The following is a 17,947-nucleotide window of genomic DNA, read 5'->3' on the forward strand; positions in this document are numbered from 1 at the left end:
TATTGGAGCTGGCATATTATTAGGCTCCAATCTTTAGTAAGAGTTTAAGATTAATCCTTTGATCCCCCACTAAGGAGAAAGATTGGGACAAATTCAAGGAAATGTTTCAGACAAGAACTAGGAATGGGAATATTTAGTGGGACAACAAAATAGACAAAAGTTTTTCTTTCTGTATTGAGTGTTCTTCTAGCATCACTTTCTCTTCTGATTCTCTTCCTGTTTGGAATTTCTTTTTCTAGAGGATATCTGGAAGACTTGCTGAGTATTACTTTTCTCTTTTGAAATTTATGTTCTATGTAGCAAGGGCAGGGGAAGGGACCATGGATTCGTACTAAGTATCTAGCTATTCCCCTTGCTTGCTTCACAACATCTACTGGAATACATTCCCCCCCCCCCCTTTCACTATGAAAGAATATTTGCTTCAAGAAAAATGCACACCATTTAAGTGTCCAGGGCTGTCAATGCAATAATAGACTTTGACATGTAATACAGCTTTCTCCATTTACTGGAAACTGTCTTCACTCTAACATTTATTTTACTGAATCTCCTATATACACACCAAGGAGCTAATGCTACAGTGGAAACTTCAAGAAACTTGAAATGGCCACAAGACGCTTACAATTTGTGGCTATTAATCTTTAAGATCTGATGAGAAATTGACTTGCTTTACCTGGAAACTCTCAAAGCTAAAGTAACCATCCCCCTCAGATTTATTGCTTAACAGAAGTCTCTGTTGCAGATGATGTACATGATGGCCATACAGGTTGGTTGATATGATATTTCATAAGCTGAGAGGAATCCCTAAGTTTTCTTAACGGAAGGTGCATAGTGGTCATGGCTTTTCAAATGAACCACCACAAAAGTTATGTTATTTTTTGAATAAGTTGTTGTGCTCATATAAACTTTTACGGCATTTTAATGTGAGCCACTTATGTTGTTTGGTATGTTTCTATCCTCAGTAAACACATTGAAAATATAGTACGCACTCAATAGCCGTTCATTTCTTTAACCAATACCTAATTATTGAGTACCTATCTATTTGTTGTCAGATACTATATCGAAGCAGGGTATATTGCTGAGAAAGACATCAGAGACTCTGCCCTCATTGAATTATAAAGCAGAAGAAGTAGACATAAACTTAAAATGACATAATTAATATACTAAAATGTTGAGAAGTACTATTCAGGAGCTATAGGATTCTATAAGTTTAATTTGATTAAATCATGCTTTGAACTTTTTCTTTTAATCCAATTTGTGGATGTACACTTAAGTTATGATTAACATGAAAACAAAATAATTTCTACATTGGCCAAATAAAAGAATTTTAATATTCTTCTAAATACAGCGATTTCCTTACTTTTACTATGATATTGCTAACATAATTGTCAATGGAACTCAGCTGAGTGGATAAGTGATCCCAAACTGCTAGTTGAAACAGACCTTTAAAAAGTAAGGTTTGGGAAAAGAGCCCAGTGGATTTGGCTATGTAAACACACAGAAGGGTTGAAAGAGCCACATCAAATAGACTCTGAGGCCGCCAAGCCGCTGAAGACTTCACCAAGTCAGTGGTGGGTCAAATGGAAGGATTTGCATTCTCATTACTCCTGTGTTGGGTCTGTTGCCATCTTTATATCTGCAGTCCCTCTCTCTCGGTCCCTCTTTGTCTCTGTCTCTCTGTCTCTTCTCCCTCCCTCCCTCCTACTGTAAACATTTTAAAAAGAAGGAAAAAAAGAATAGTTATCGACAGCTCTAAAAAACACACCTCTAATGGCTAACATAAAACACATGCAAAGTTTTTATCTGAACCCTGAATTGTGGAAGTACCCTAAAGGAAAGGAGGGACAAAGGTCTTCTCTGCATTGCCTTCAGTCCGTGAGGCTAAACTGTTCACAAATATCACTGACTCAGGGCCTGGCCAGAAGCTGCAGAAACGAGGGGGAAGAAACCTGATTGCTTTTGACAGACACGAAACAGGCAAACTCTCCCTTGTGCTTTTTCCTGAGTCATGCCTCTTTTGGATAATACACTTTGGGAGAGATGTGATGTGATTTGGTATGATAGATAGATACATAGATGCATAGATAGGTGGATAGATAGATAGATACATACATACATGCATAGACAAATAAGATAGGATAGGATAGGATTAAAAGAGAAATCCTTTTTTCCCTCTTCTGTTAAGACATATAGGTTATGCTGAGACACATCTTTGTGTCCTGAGCTATGGCAGAGCTAGATTGCTGAAGGAGATAGAAGTTGCAAATTTGTAATGAGAATTCTGACTCTGTCATTTATTCACTCTTCCAAATAAAGAGGGTAAAGTTTGGAGTCAAGTGGACATGCGTTTAAACCCTGTAAAAGTTTCAGCTTTTGTATCTGTAAAATAGTGATCATGCTATTCTAATATCAGCTCTTCATTCTACATAGATTTATTGTTATTAAGTACCTCCATATATTGAGAAAACTTCAGAACAAGGGGAAAATAGCAGTGAACAAAACAGACTAAGTTCTAACTTCATGAAGCTTACCTTCTACCTATTGTTATTGGAACTAAAGGAATACATCCTTTTCTATAAAAAGTTTGCAATAGATACTTTTTTGCCCCCTATGTACAACATATAACTAGGAACTTTTATCAGTCTAGAGATATTTTTTATTTGAAATTTTATTCTTATCAGATGGCTTTGATACTCTTTCTCTTAGTTCCATAAGTATAGGCATTTGATCTGCTTAATGAGCTTCAACAGTCATCTGCACAATTAAAAAGCCTTTATTACATTGTCTATATCCTACTTTATATAGGATATACAGTTGGTCTAGATGTTCCAAAATTCATCTACATATTTAGAATTATCTCTTATAATTCCAGAATGTGAGTCTTAGACCCCAGACACATGTCCATTCTCAGCTTATTCCAAGCTGTGCACATATCCACATTGTTTCACCAATAGGAATATCTGTCTCATACCCATAGACTATTCAAATGCTACCCATGCATCAATATCTCATGCAAGTCCTGTATCCATCATGAAATTTTCCCCAACTGATCCAGCGTGCTTTGAATTTCTTCTTTTATTGCTTATAGCTATAATCACCATATTTCCTGAATCATACCCATGTTATATATGGCTGTTTGTTCTCTAATTAAAGACTGCTGTAAATTGTAATATGTTTTTTCCAGCACTGCTTCTGTCTACTGGGTTAGACCATGTAAGCTCCAGATAAGCACTTAATACTGAATGAGTAGATGATTCAATCAAACAATCAGACTGCATTTTGACTATTCTCTTGTCGAGATGGTTCATATGTCGTTAACTTATTTTTGGCAATTAATGTGATGGAAGAGCTATGGGTGTGGGAGAGTAATTTCAGGCTCTCTTCCAATCCCAGCACATACCAAAGCGTATATTACTCGATCCAGGAATTGGGTCTCACAGTGATGTGTACTAGAAAAGGAGCCATCTGGGTGTATCAGGGGGAATGAAAAAAATATTCATGTAAGGATTGCTTCCACATTCTCCTTTTGGTGAGTAATGCAGAGATGAAAACTCGTGGTATACAGAAAAAAATAAAACTATTAAGCATCGCCCTCAGATGGGATCCTGGCAACCAGTCGGGGTTATTATGTTTTCTTGAAAGCTAAAATCGCTTATTATATCACATTCTAAAAAAATAAATGGCCTCTGATGAGTAATGTAATGATATAGTATATAGTAATTTATAGTAGAGTAATATATATGTATATATAGTGATGTATATATAGTAATATATAGTAATGTAATGCAATAGTATAGATTAAACCCTCTCAATCTATTTTGATAAATAATAATAAAAGAAGAATGACAATTACTCAGTGAAAGATGGAATAACAAACTGCCCCCCCCCCATCCGCTTTCCTGCTGTCTCTTTTCAGCTATGTCCTTATGTTTCTTCAAGATCCAGCACTAACCTGCATTCCGAGTGAAATCAATGTAACTAGTAAAGTGTAAAATGCTGGGCCATTATAGTGATGATCTTTGTTCTGCCATTGCTGACATCCAAATTTACTGATATTGATATAATAAGCCATTTTGTGTTTTCATTTGTATAAACCAAATGTGTGGCTTAGCTTATTGATTTTGTAATCAAGATATAGTTTACTGAAGTGTTTATAAAATGAACTTGTAAACACACATTCTTTACTCATTCATTAATCCAACAGGCATCTCTTATGTAGCCTGCCCTTTGCTGATTTCTATAGAAAATTTAATCTGGAGGGACTAGTAGATGTGAAAATGGCATATGAGTGAAGTTGGCTATTGAGGCAATTCATTAAAGAAGTTAGAAGAAGGACTATATGGGAAAGAAAGAAAAAGAGAAACTAAAAATATGATGATAGTTTTTCTTAAATAAGGAGGGAATAAATAGTGGAAAACTAAAATAAAGAAGATATTGGAGAAAAAAATATACAAATTTATGGGTTAGGAAACGGAATAAGAACAGATTCTTCACATCCATTGACATAAGTACCTAACTTAACGCTCAAATAATTTTGTTATAAACTAGTGTTATTCTTATTTTATAAATTAGGATATTCAAATTCAGTTAAGGTTAAGGTATTTTCCCAAGTCGTATGCTTAAATATTCACTAGAAGCAGGACTACATCTCAGTTTTGTTTATCTATAAGTTATTCCATGTCCTCAGGGATGAAGTTGAGGACACAGGTGAACAAGTTGTTTGTTTGTTTGTTTATTGTTTTTATGTTTATTTAGTTTTGATAGAGAGACAGAGACAGAGCATGAGGAGGGGAGGGGCAGAGAGAGAGGGAGACACAGAATTCAAAGCAGGCTCCAGGCTCTGAGCTGTCAGCACAGAGCATAACAAGGGGCTCAAACATGCCAACCGCGAGATCATGACCTGAGCCTAAGTCGGACACTTAATGGAGTGAGCCACCTAGGTGCCCCAAGAGAGTTGCTTTTAAAGAGAGAAGCCACCTCTTTTTCTAAGGGAGGATAGGAAGACATTTTCTGTGTGACAAAATGCAGGGAGTTAAGGATGTGTAGATACTGGAGCAGTGTGGGAATGCTCTAGGGTATTATGGGGAGCTAGAAGATCTAGAATGTCTGGTGCAGACAAGGAGTTCCAAAAAGAAGAGTAAAAAACTTTTTGAGCAATTAGAGACACGTTGTACTTAAAAACTGTAACTACATCATGGAGAGGTCAAGTTTGCTAATGATATGCCTTTATTTGGGAATGCTTTGTAGTATTCTAACATGCACATATACATATCAATGGACTGTGGCTAAACCCACTCTTCGAACTGCACAGTCGAGTTTAAATTCTTTAGCTTCCCTGATTTTATTTTCCATTATAAAAGCAAAATGAAATTTGTAGACCAGTTATTATCATCCCCATTTTATAGTAGAGAAAACTGAAGTCTTAATGTATTAAGTAATTATAATCACATCTCTCACTCAGTCTTGTTGTCCTAGAAGATGCATTTTTATCTCTTATACAAGAATAGTTCCTCCAACCACATAATGGACCCTATGACATCTGGCATTCTCCAAGACTTTTTCCTTCAGTCCCCCGCACCCCAGCTTTTCCTTTGACCCTGGTCCTTTTCATCAGTTTAGAAACATGATCAGTCTTACCTCTTATATATTAAAGAAAAATGCCTTTCTTCCATCTGTTGTTTCCATTTCAAGTTCTAAGTCTCTCCGTCTGTTAATGGGTATCCGAAGAATGGTTAAGAATGTCTGACTTATTAACTGTGGATCTCAGGCACATTACTTAATCTTTAAAGGCTTCAGTTTTATCACTTTAAAGCGAGGATAACAATACTTTTTAAAATAGATTTTAATGATTAATGGCTTATTTACTACAGAGCACTTGGCACAGAGCCTGACACATGGCAAGCACTCAAAAGACTAAATAATTATAATAATAATTACTATTACACTAATGGCAGATAAGCTTCTTGGAAATGCAATCTATACCTGTCCTCTCCAATTCTTTATCTCCTGTTTACCCTTTAATTTAATGAACTTAACCTAAAGACCACACTAAAATTCTTCTTGCTAAGGTGGCCAGTGTCTTTCAAATTAAAATAGTTCACTGGACCTTTTTATATTCTCCTTCTTGATCTTTCTACAGCATTGAGACCAATGAATGATTCTTCTTTTGAAAAACTCTTTTATAATGGTTTCTGTAATGCTGTGTTTTTTGTGTGTATGTGTGTGTGTGTTTTGATCTTCCTATTTCTCCAGTCATGCAACAGCCCTGTTGTTGAGTCCTCGTTCCTCTGCTTTCTCCCTAAGAGTTTAAATGCCCTGGAACTATCTTCTTGAACCTTCGCTTTCCTAGCCTTGTATGTATGTTCTCTTCATGTAAAAGTGGAACTGTAAACTTCCTGTGCAATGATGACTTCCGAGTTTTTGCTACATGCATTCTATGCCCCATTACCCATGAAACTTCTCCACTTGAATGTCCTATCATTGTCTGAAATAGACTATGTCCATAATTAATAAAAATACTCCCTTTTCTCACTTTGAAACATTCTCTTTTATTTGCATTTCTTTACCTTTTGAGAAACCAAGACCGAAACCTGGATATAACTGCAGACACTGCTCTGATACCCCAGACTATACCTTCCATATAACCCCCTCTTAATCCACTCCTTCCTTTCCATCCTACCCAAGTACAGAGCCTCTGGGCTCTTCCATTAGCCTTGCACAGTGTCTTTCTGCTTCCAGGATCACCATCTTTCAGTTTACCCTCTACACTGCTTGCAGAGTGATCTTTTTACTAATGCCTTAAAATGATTTTCATATCACAGAGAAAATAAAAAACAAATCAAAGCAAAACAAAACTGAAAGTACTAAGCCTCACCTAGAGGCCTTTGATTCTCTATACTCCACCTGCAACCCTCCCCTGATCTACTTTACAGTTCTGTCTTTTCATTTTTGCCACAGTTTTCTCCTGTCAGAGAACTGCTAGCCTCTTTCCTTTCTATCTAGCTCTCTCCTGCTATTTCTCATACTTAACTCACAATTTTCCTTCTCTTTAACTCTAAACAAAAGGAAATTATATATATCTATATATATATATATATATAGATATATAGATATAGATATATATATATATAAAACAGTATATTTTTGTTAAAAACAGAAGAAAAGTCTAAGTGTCAAAAAGGAAAGACACTAAAATTAATTCTGTTTTCCTCTGGGTGCCTGGAAGTGAAAGGGTGTGGGGGTGGAGTGGCCTTAAAATAGTCACTTTGAATAATTTGTATAATTTTACCTTTTGGTGTTTTTTTGTTTTTTCTTGAATAGAAACATAAAAACATTTTTTTTTTTAAATTTCCTTCCCTAGAAAGCCTCTAGTATCCTACCAATATTGCAATACAATGTAGACGTCTCTCTTCTTTACTCAAATAACACCTTGGGCAGGTAGCCATTGCAAAATTAAATTATTTTCTAATTGAAATACCCATCTTCATTCTCACATTAGAGTACATAATTCTTGGGAAAAATATCATCTTTAGAACCCCAGCAATTAGCTTAGGATCTGGTACCCTGCAGCCATGCAATATGTGTTTGGAAAGAGGATGATTCACAAGCTTTCCTATTGTATCATATTGCCCCTCCACTCTCTCTCTTACACATACATATATACATAATATGTATATTACATATATATATTCATACATATATATACATATTAGAAATGCTTTAGTGTTATGTGCATACTAAATAGTTCTAAAGGGTGCTCACACATTGACTCGAGAGTCCTGTGCTATGTTACTATTAAACTACTTATGTTACCTTATTTATATTAATTGAGCCTCACTTTCCTTATCTGTCAAATAAGAAGATTGATCAGCCACTTTTTAGTTACTTGGTAAACTGTAAAGTTTTACATTTCTAACAGTACTTTATTGTTTAATTAACACCTTTTTAAGTAATTCTAAATACATACAGATACATGAAATAATAGGAGAATGTGTGTTCTTTGAGGTAGATTGCTGTATTTTCACATTTTTTTTGTTTACCTTTCCTTTTCCATTTACTGACACATTAATGCCATTTTCCAATAAGAGTATAGCACTTTATTTATATATGATAGCAACATCATAAATTGCTTGATCTATTGAAAACAATAAACTAAACATGTTACAGAAGAAACTGGCGCCTTTCATTGGTATTACCTCCTTCAAGATGACAGGCGATCTCGGGAGGCCAGAGAATTCTTAGTTGTATGAGTTTGTGACTAATAGGTGGTTTGATGTGACAAGAGCTGGCTGTCTTGGGAAATTGAACTATCTTTATGCTCAATACCCTTTGTGTCTCATTCTTTGTAGGTTATTGTGGGAGGCCTGTGGGGACCTCTTTTACAGTTTGCATTCACAGACAACATGAGATCAGCAAGAACTCTACTTTTACTGTCATTATTGATCTGCTGCCATTCTATTCAGTAGCTAATTTGCTTGTTAGCAGTTATTTTAAAAGCTATATGTTTTTTAGCATGATCTATGTTACGTGCCAAATTTTATTTTATTTTTTGCTGAATTAAAGAAAAATAGAATTAAAAAAAGACTGTACTTTATGCTAAATACTTATGACTGGTGGTTTGTGGATAATTGTTTTGAAATCACAAATGTATTATTGTGAATTTGAAATCTTCAATATGCAACATATAAGTTCAAACAAAATAAAGGAAAATAGTATATTCATAGAAAAATATCATTTGTAAAGCATCCTTTGGTCTGTAAAATTTATATACAAATAGTAAGAAAGGTGATGTATTAGGAATTCATGAACACTGCTCCTAAAGTTGGGATTTATTTGAAGTCGAACACTCAATAAATGTGTGGGTTGATTGATTCTCTGTTCTGAAGGTGACCATAATACACCCTTATTTTTCATACCAATTGTTGAAGGGGGAAAAAAGCCTCTTTCTGCTTCTCTGGAAAAAGAGATATGCTTCCACTTTCTGAAGCCAATTTCTGACACATATATTCATCTGGAATGACTTCCTAGTAAGCTGAGTGTTCATATGTGTGTGTTCCCCCCTGAAAACAATACCTAAGTAGGGAAAATCCATAGCTCCTGGAAAAGCTAATAAAACACAAGGGGGAAAAAAAGCCAACAGGCTAGCATAATATGATATTTCCTGTCATTTAAATATACCAAACTATTAAAATATATTTGGGATTACTTTAATTGTGTAGCTAACATATAAATGTATATGTGCATGTATACGTACACGTATGATTTATATCTCTCTCTCTGTCTTTACCTCTATCTCTAATCTATCTCTATATCTATCTATCTTGTTACTAAAAATGAAGGAACTGAAACGCCAAATACAATTACCTGAGCTGGTGTTAATGCTGCCCTCTGCTGGTGGGGCAGGAATAGGTAGCGTTATCTTGCTTAGAACTATAAAGGCTTGGATTTTTATCCCAAGGCAATGAAAGGAACAATGTGTAGAGCCGTCACAGCATTACTGAAACAACAGCCTAAAATTTGGATCATCGCGTACTCACAAAGACACTGAAATGGAAGGCTAGTAAAAAAAATCTGACTACCAGAGAGGAAAATCATAACAGATTTACAGTGGCAAGAAAAAATTCTGCCATGAGAATTCAGCCGCTCACTCACATATTCTGAACTAAGAAACAAATAGCAACAATAATAACAAAAATGGTCTTCAGATAGAGATGCCTGGCAGAAGCTAATGTAAAATTGTCTTGGAGTTAACCTGCACAGTTTAGGATATAAGAAATTATCTGAAGAAAATGGAGACAGTATGAAAACAAGATTTGGTTGGAGAGAGGAAAAGAACTTCTAGAATAAAAAAGTTACTCAATGAAATAGAAATACCAATAGAGGTGTATAAAAAGAGATTAGAATCATCTGCAGAATGAATTATGAAAGTGAATGAGTGATTTGAGGAAATCTCTGACATTGTAGCATAGACAGATAAAGGAATGGAAAATATGAAAGAGGGTAAGAGGAGAAAACCATAAAAAGGGGTGAAAATAGATACTACTTGAATAGGTAGTATCAGAGAAGAAAGACAAGTCGTAGTGAAAGGGAGAGACAATATTTGAAAATGACTGATAAGTTTTCCAAATTTATTAATAAAATACTATAATATATTAGTATGTAAAATGGGTGAGTTATAGTGGATATAACACACTGAGATCCTTGTGTTAATTCAAAGATTAACAGCACTGATAAAAGTTAGGCTTTGCTAAGTCAAGCATTGATATCAAAAATATAGGAAAAATTTCTAAAAATAAAAATACAAGTAGAGTGAATAAAAGAGTATCAGGATAATTAATTAATATAGAAGACAAGCATGAAACATAAAAAAACATTTGTGAATGAAATGCTAAATAACTAGAAAGCACACAATCATATGTTGGGATTCATTACAAATTTATGAATAATCATAATAATTATGAACCAAATAAATATTTTAAGCTGATTCTTAGAGATGAAAGGACAAATATTAGATGCAGTTTTATGAGTTATATGATATAAAGTGCTGATGGTAAGGGGAATGAAAAATGCAGTAGACAAATGATAACCAACAGAAAGCTGATACAGTGAGATTAATATCCTTCTACTGTGAAGAGGAATTTTCCCTTTTCCCACTTATTTGTTTATGAGCAACAAAACCTTTAAAGTTCCTAGAAATGAGCCTTACATATATATATATATATATATATATATATATATATATATATATATGTACATTATACATGCATATACATGTGTGTGTTTATAAAATATTTTCTGTAAAATATTTACTATAAGATTATAAAACTTTGTCTTAAGATATTAAATGATACCTTTTTATTCCATAAACAAAACTCAATTGTCAACTCTAAGAAACTTAGAGATTTAAATATAAAAAGCAAAATTTGGAAGCTATTGGCAAAAACTATAGGTAACATCTTTATCAACTTACTATAAACCTATAGTAATTAAGATAATATGATATTGGCATAGAATGGACAAAAACTTAACGGAAGAGAGTCTTGAAACTAACTCATGTATATGTCAACATAGTGTGGTAGAAGGCACATTAAGAATAAGTGGAGAAGAGGGGCACCTGGGTGGCTCAGTTGGTTGAATGTCCAATCCTTGGTTTCATGATCTCAGGTCACGGTCTCATGGTTTCATGAGTTCGAGCCCCACATTGGGCTCAGTGCTGGCAGCACGGAGCCTGCTTGGGATTCTCTTTCTTTCCCTCTCACTGCCCCTCCCCCACTCACACTGTCTCTGTTTCTCATAAAATAAATAAACTTTAAAAAACGAGTGGAGAATGGACTAAAAAATTATATTTCAATTATTTAATTACATGATAATAGATAAAATTAGTTACCTACATCATATGCCATTCAAAACATTAATTTCAAATGCATAAAATATCTAAAGCAAAAGCAAAATTTAGAAGTGTTTAGAAGAATCAGACAAACATGATAAAGGCTTCAGAGTAGGGAACAATTTCTTTCAAAAAGACATAAAATTACAAACAATGAAAGAAAAGATTAATGTAATTTGCCACTTTAAAACATTTAAAGAGGGGCGCCTGGGTGGCTCAGTCGGTTAAGCGTCTGACTTCAGCTCAGGTCATGATCTCGCAGTTCGTGAGTTCAAGCCCCGTGTCGGGCTCTGTGCTGACAGCTCAGAGCCTGGAGCCTGTTTCAGATTCTGTGTCTCCCTCTCTCTCTCTGACTCTCCCCCATTCATGCTCTGTCTCTCTCTGTCTCAAAAATAAATAAACGTTAAAAAAATAAAAAAAAAATTAAAGAACAGGTGACATAAAGTGAAAGTTTGTAGATGGAAAGTGATAATTGCAACCCATAAAAATTATAAAGAATTTGTGTTCTGAATAGCCAGAGAACTACAAATTGTTAAGGAAGAGTTGAACAACTCATAGAAAATATGAGAATATGAACATGAAATTCAGACAGGAAGAAACCCAATGGACAATAGGATACAAAAGTATATTCAATCTTAATTGTAACCAAATCAATTAATATGAAAATAATAACAACATAAAGTTTCATACCTCTCAGATCAAAAATACTAAGTCTGCTAATGCTGAGGGTTGGTACAGGGAGGAAATGTGGACTCATACAACTTAAATTGTTGCAATTTAGATAGTAATAAAGCAACCTCTTCGCAGTCAAGAAAATAAATCTTGCTCAAACTGTGTGTGTGTGTGTGTGTGTGTGTGTGTGTAGAAAAAAGTATTTTCAGGTGCTCGTTTTGTGATATGTTAAATAATGTATACAAATTAAATTGCATGCTTAGTAAAGAGCTGCCGCTCTGATCATTTTAGTTTTTTTAATGTTTATTTTTGAGAGAGAGAGAGAGAGCATGCACACACACACACACACACACACACACACACACACACACACACAAGTGGGGGAGGGGCACAGAGAGGGGGACAGAGGATCTGAAATAGGCTCTGTGCTGACAGCAGTGAGCTCCATGTGGGGCTCGAGCTCAAAAACAGAAATATCATGACCTGAGCCAAAGTTGGAGCCTCAACTGACTGAGCCACCAGGTTCTTCCACTTGGATCATTTTAAAAGGTGGCATGCTCCTCTTAAAGAAATGCTTTAGATAAATACCCACAATTGCTGGAAAGAAACATTTGCACAATGGGGTTCTGGTTTTAGAATAGAATCTATCTAAAATGACTACATCAAATCAGTCCTAATTACAAATATTAGTAAATTTCTATGAGTATCTGAATAGTTTCTGAAAAGTTCTTTTACGAAGCCTTTTGTGGGGGCATCTGGTGACTCAGTCAGTTCAACATCTGACTCTTGATTTTGGCTCAGGTCATGATCCCAGGGTTGTAGGATCGAGCCTGGGGATGGTCTCTGTGCTGAGCATGGAGCTGGCTTGAGATTCTCTCTCTCTCCCTCTGTTCCTCTGAACTGCTTGTGCTCTCGCTCTCTCTCTCTCTCTCTCTCTCTGAAATAAGGAAAGGAAAGGAAAGGAAAGGAAAGGAAAGGAAAGGAAAGGAGAAAGAAAGAAAGAAAGAAAGAAAGAAAGAAAGAAAGAAAGAAGAAAGAAAGAAAAGAAAGAAAGAAAGAAAGAAAGAAAGAAAGAAAGAAAGAAAAAGAAAGAAAGGGAAAGAAAGAAAGAAAGAAGGAAAGAAATTTTTCTCCCCGTCTGGGCTTTCAAATATGTCTAACTCAATGTTTAGAAGAATAAAAAGGAACATAAATTTCACTTATGTTTCACTATTAATTCTTTAAACTCTCCTATTATTTTTCATTAATTTCTCTTTTAAACTAGGGAGGAACTAATTAAAAAAAAAACTAGGAGTTTTGGTGAAACCTAAGGTAAAATTGAGTGAACAATGTAAAAAAAAATGCTAAGTTACATTATTTAGAGTCTAGATTAATTTTTAAATTTCCCCAGGTAGGACTTAAAATACCTCAATATGTTGACAGTGGGTCCATTTCTGGGTCAGGTTAAAAGAGCAGTGACCTTACAGGAAATTGTATTTGAGAGTCTGCCACCCTCAGATACTATGAAGCATTTACACTAGGTTGCTCATATTCCTGGAAGTTCAGAAAGACTTTGAGATACTATAAGGACATAGTATTTAGGGAGTCGATATTTAAAAATCTTTCCCTTCCATATTCATTTTTGTTTCTAAAACTATTCTGTTGCAAAACAAACATGAAATTGAAGCAACTTTCAGGTTCTCCTTTCTTATATATTTTTTAGTTACCCCAATCACACTATAAAGAAAGACATACCTCCCACCCATCCTGAATCTTAAGAAGGTACATTGGCAAGAATTTGTTTCTTTGGTAAGAAGAAACAAATCAGTGTTTAGGTACCTGGCAGAGCCTTCTTTATTCAAGTCGTGAACAAAGCACAGTAAAACTTAAATTATCTTTCTGTATCTTATTGCACATGCCTGTTAAATTGTGGCATTAGAAACAAGAATATCTGGGTTCACCTTGGGAAATGCTGAACTAAATATTTTGTACAGTAGTAATAGTCTCACCTCTTCCATCCCTCAATGTGATAAAAGAATGCAGATTTCCTGAGGCTGAAGACAAAAGAGAGCTTAAATATTGCCTGTCATATCTGTCTACCTACATCTGTCTGTTTATATCTGTTTATCTATCATCTATCTATCATATTTCTATTTATCATCTATATCATCTATCTTTATCTATCATCATATATCTTGTTTCACTTTTATAGATGCAGATACTGAGAAATACGTACTCAGATATATGTACTGAGAAATCTAGTGCACATAAATAAGTAAATAGCATAATTGCAATTAATAGGGTCTTTAATAACATGATGAATAGCTGTGATGTTAGCTTGAATCTCTGTCTTATTTCAATCTCAGGAGAAATTGTGATACTTTACCAAATTGATAAAAAATAAATAAAAAAAAAGAACCAAGGCTAAGAACAATAAGGACACAATTCCTACACAATAATATACTTTAAAAAGCCACATAGACATATTTAATAATTTATTTTTTAATGTTTTTACTTATTTTTAAGACAGAGAGAGTTAGAACATGACCAGGGGAGGGGCAGAGAGAGGGGGAGACACAGAATCCGAAGCAGGCTCCAGCCTCTGAGTTGTCAGCACCGAGCCCGACACGGGGCTTGAACTCAAAAACCGCGAGATCATAACCTGAGCTGAAGTCGGACGCTTAACCGACTGAGGCACCCAGGTGCCCCGACATATTTGGTAATTTAAATGAAATGGCCAAATTCTTCAAAAAATACAAATTACTAAACAACTTTAGAAAAGCAGACAGTATAAACATTTATGACTCTATTAGTAAAAGTAATTAAGAGACTTCCATTCGTAGTTCATTAAGAATATTCAAATCATGAATTAATGTTGAACTTTATTAATGCTTTCTCTGCTTTTTCCTATCATGTAATTATGTTTATTTTTTCTCCCTCTTAATGTGGTTGTCAGAACTGTGATGGGTCTGACATTTTATCCTACCTGCAAGAAAACAAGTTAGGCTACCACAGCTTTATGGATGCTGGTGGAAAATGTGTATGTATGTGTATGTACACATATATTATATGTATACGTATATAACTCTCTCTCTTTAATTTTTAGCCCAAAGTAAAAGTCTAAAATTTAATACTGTTGCTACTTGCTTCCTGAAAAATATAAGAACTTCAGAATGCTTAAATTCTAATTATCTTCTGTCTTTTATGCTACTGTTGACCAGTATTTGACTTTCATCTGGTTTTGGTGCTGCCCAAATTTATAATTTTTGTTATACGTTTATGTTATATTTAACCTCTTCGTTACTAATTTCACTTTTTGTCTTGTTTCTTGCATCATAGCCCTCACTTTTGGATCCAATCATGGCTTCCTAAAATACTTCTTTTTGTTAAAGGTAACTCAGTTTTCTTTCTCAGAAAATCTCTCTCTCTCTCTCTCTCTCTCTCTTTCTCAAAAGTGATGATTTTACTAGTTATAAAATGTCTAAGTTAACAAGTATTTTTCCTCAGCATTTTGAAAGTAGGTATTTTCTGCCAGTCTCATTGTAGTGTTTGGTACTCTTTTTCTCTCAGGATGCTTTTAAGATCTTCTCTTTGCAAAGACACAGAGAGGTGCTCTGCCATTTTGCTCTAATGTGACATGTATTAATATCTATCTTTTGCAGCATGAGTATCTAAATATTAATCAAGTCACCTATTATAACTTTCAATCTTTTCTCTCTCACTTTTTCTGTTTTTCTTTCTGGTATTCTTATTAGACAAGTTGTGGACTTACCATTCTTTCTCTTATAGCATTCAATTACTCCTTCAGATTTTCCAACTAATCATCTCCTCATGCTACATTCTGGGTATATTCTTCAGATACATCTTCTACTTCACCAATCCTAGCTTCAACTATGTCTAATATGCTATTTAACCAAGGCATTTATGTGTTAATTTTAAAAACAAACTAATTTAATTTTTTGAAACTTTATTGGTTTATTTCCCCCTTTGCCTATACGCTTCAAAAATTACGCCTTATAATTTTGATCATTTTAAATATATTTACTGGAAAGCAGTTATTAGATTATTAAATAATCAGAATTTCTTGGTCTTCTAAATACCTACATATTGTGTTTTTTACCCCTTGCTCATAATGGAAGCAAAAAAGAAAAATTTCCTTTGTGTACCATAAAGAATAAGTTTTGTTTATTTATTAGAATATTTAATCCTACTTAAGCTATACCTTTGTTGTGAGATAGCTGTAAAATTTTAAATAATTTATCTGTACAGATAATTTCTTGTTATTTTCTATTTAAATGATTATGGTCACATATAGATTTACTTTCTTTATTACTCTCCACTTTAGAAAGAGATCTTGACTATATACGCATTTTTAATACATTTATGGAAATAGAGAGGGAAAGAGACAGAGAGCTACATTATTGAATTAATTTTTTTTTCATGTAACAATGTATCTTGGGTAGCTATTCTGATCTGCACTTGGAAGTCTATTCCATACTTTTTTTTTTTAATTTTTTTTAACGTTTATTTATTTTTGAGACAGAGAGAGACAGAGCATGAACGGGGGAGGGGCAGAGAGAGAGGGAGACACAGAATCGGAAGCAGGCTCCAGGCTCTGAGCCATCAGCCCAGAGCCCGATGCGGGGCTCGAACTCACTGACCGTGAGATCGTGACCTGAGCTGAAGTCGGATGCTTAACCGACTGAGCCACCCAGGCGCCCCTCTATTCCATACTTTTAAACAATTGTGTTTTATTTACTGGACTATGCTATTATTATGTATTTAATTGTTAATACAAAATTTGTTCCTATATATGACTTATACATAATTTTTTTATGTGTTCACATATGAGTGTTTGAATGAGGTACATTTCTGAAAGAAAAATTACTGAGTTTTAAGGGTATGTGCATTTTACATTTGATAATATGAAATTATTCCAAATTTTGAATATAGAAAAAGAATGAGGGACTGTAGATGGCTGCCCTGAAGAAGTAGAGCTAATACAACAATTGAAAATAAGAGAGGGGCGCCTGGGTGGCTCAGTCGGTTGAGCATCTGACTTCGGCTCGAGTCATGATCTCACCACCTGTGAGTTTGAGCCCTGCGTTGGGCTCTGTGCTGACAGCTCAGAGCCTGGAGCCTGCTTCAGGTTCTGTGTCTCTGTCTCTCTGCCCCTCCTCTGCTCGCGCTCTGTCTCTCTGTCTCTCTCTCTCTCTCTCTGCCCCTCCCCTGCTCTCTTTCTCTCTAATAAATAAACATTAAAAAATAATTTAAAAAAAAAAGAAAAGAAAAGAGGAGAGCTTCCACTTAGACATAGCATGCTTGATTCTGCTCTTATGCAGGGAGCTTTACCTGTGCACCAATCAGGGGAGCAAATTTTCAAATTATTGCGAAGAGTTTTGGTGTTGTATGACAAAATAAAGTGGTGTCCAGTTGCTTATTGCAGAATGTCCTCTCCGGGATTTTAGCTGAAGTAGTCACAGTTCAGATAACTTCTTCAGCTTGTCCTGAGGACTTTTCTTCCAGCTGGGTGTTGCATTTTTATGGTTGCTACTGGCAATTAAAAATCATCTTTGGTTTTAGAACTTCCCTACTAAATATCACATTCCCAAGTTTTTTCTGTTTTTCCCTCTCCTGTCTTGGATTAAATAGAGTTAGATATGTTTTAAATATATTTCTTCTTTTATAGAATATATCTTTGATTACATAACATTATGATATTCTTGTTTAAAATGTATACATTGTAATATTTAACTCGATTTTTCTTGCTTTTATATCTCTTAATTTTATATATTTTTCTGTATTTTTTCCTTTCTCCCTTAAATGTCCATCTAATTTATCAAAGGCATCTTCAGCCAATGATGGAGGAGAAAAGGGCAGAGTAGAGTTTTTAATCTGCTACTTGGTGACTTA

The sequence above is a fragment of the Panthera onca genome, chromosome B1, assembly GCF_046562875.1.
Source record: "Panthera onca isolate mPanOnc1 chromosome B1, mPanOnc1 haplotype 2, whole genome shotgun sequence".
NCBI lineage: Eukaryota > Metazoa > Chordata > Mammalia > Carnivora > Felidae > Panthera > Panthera onca.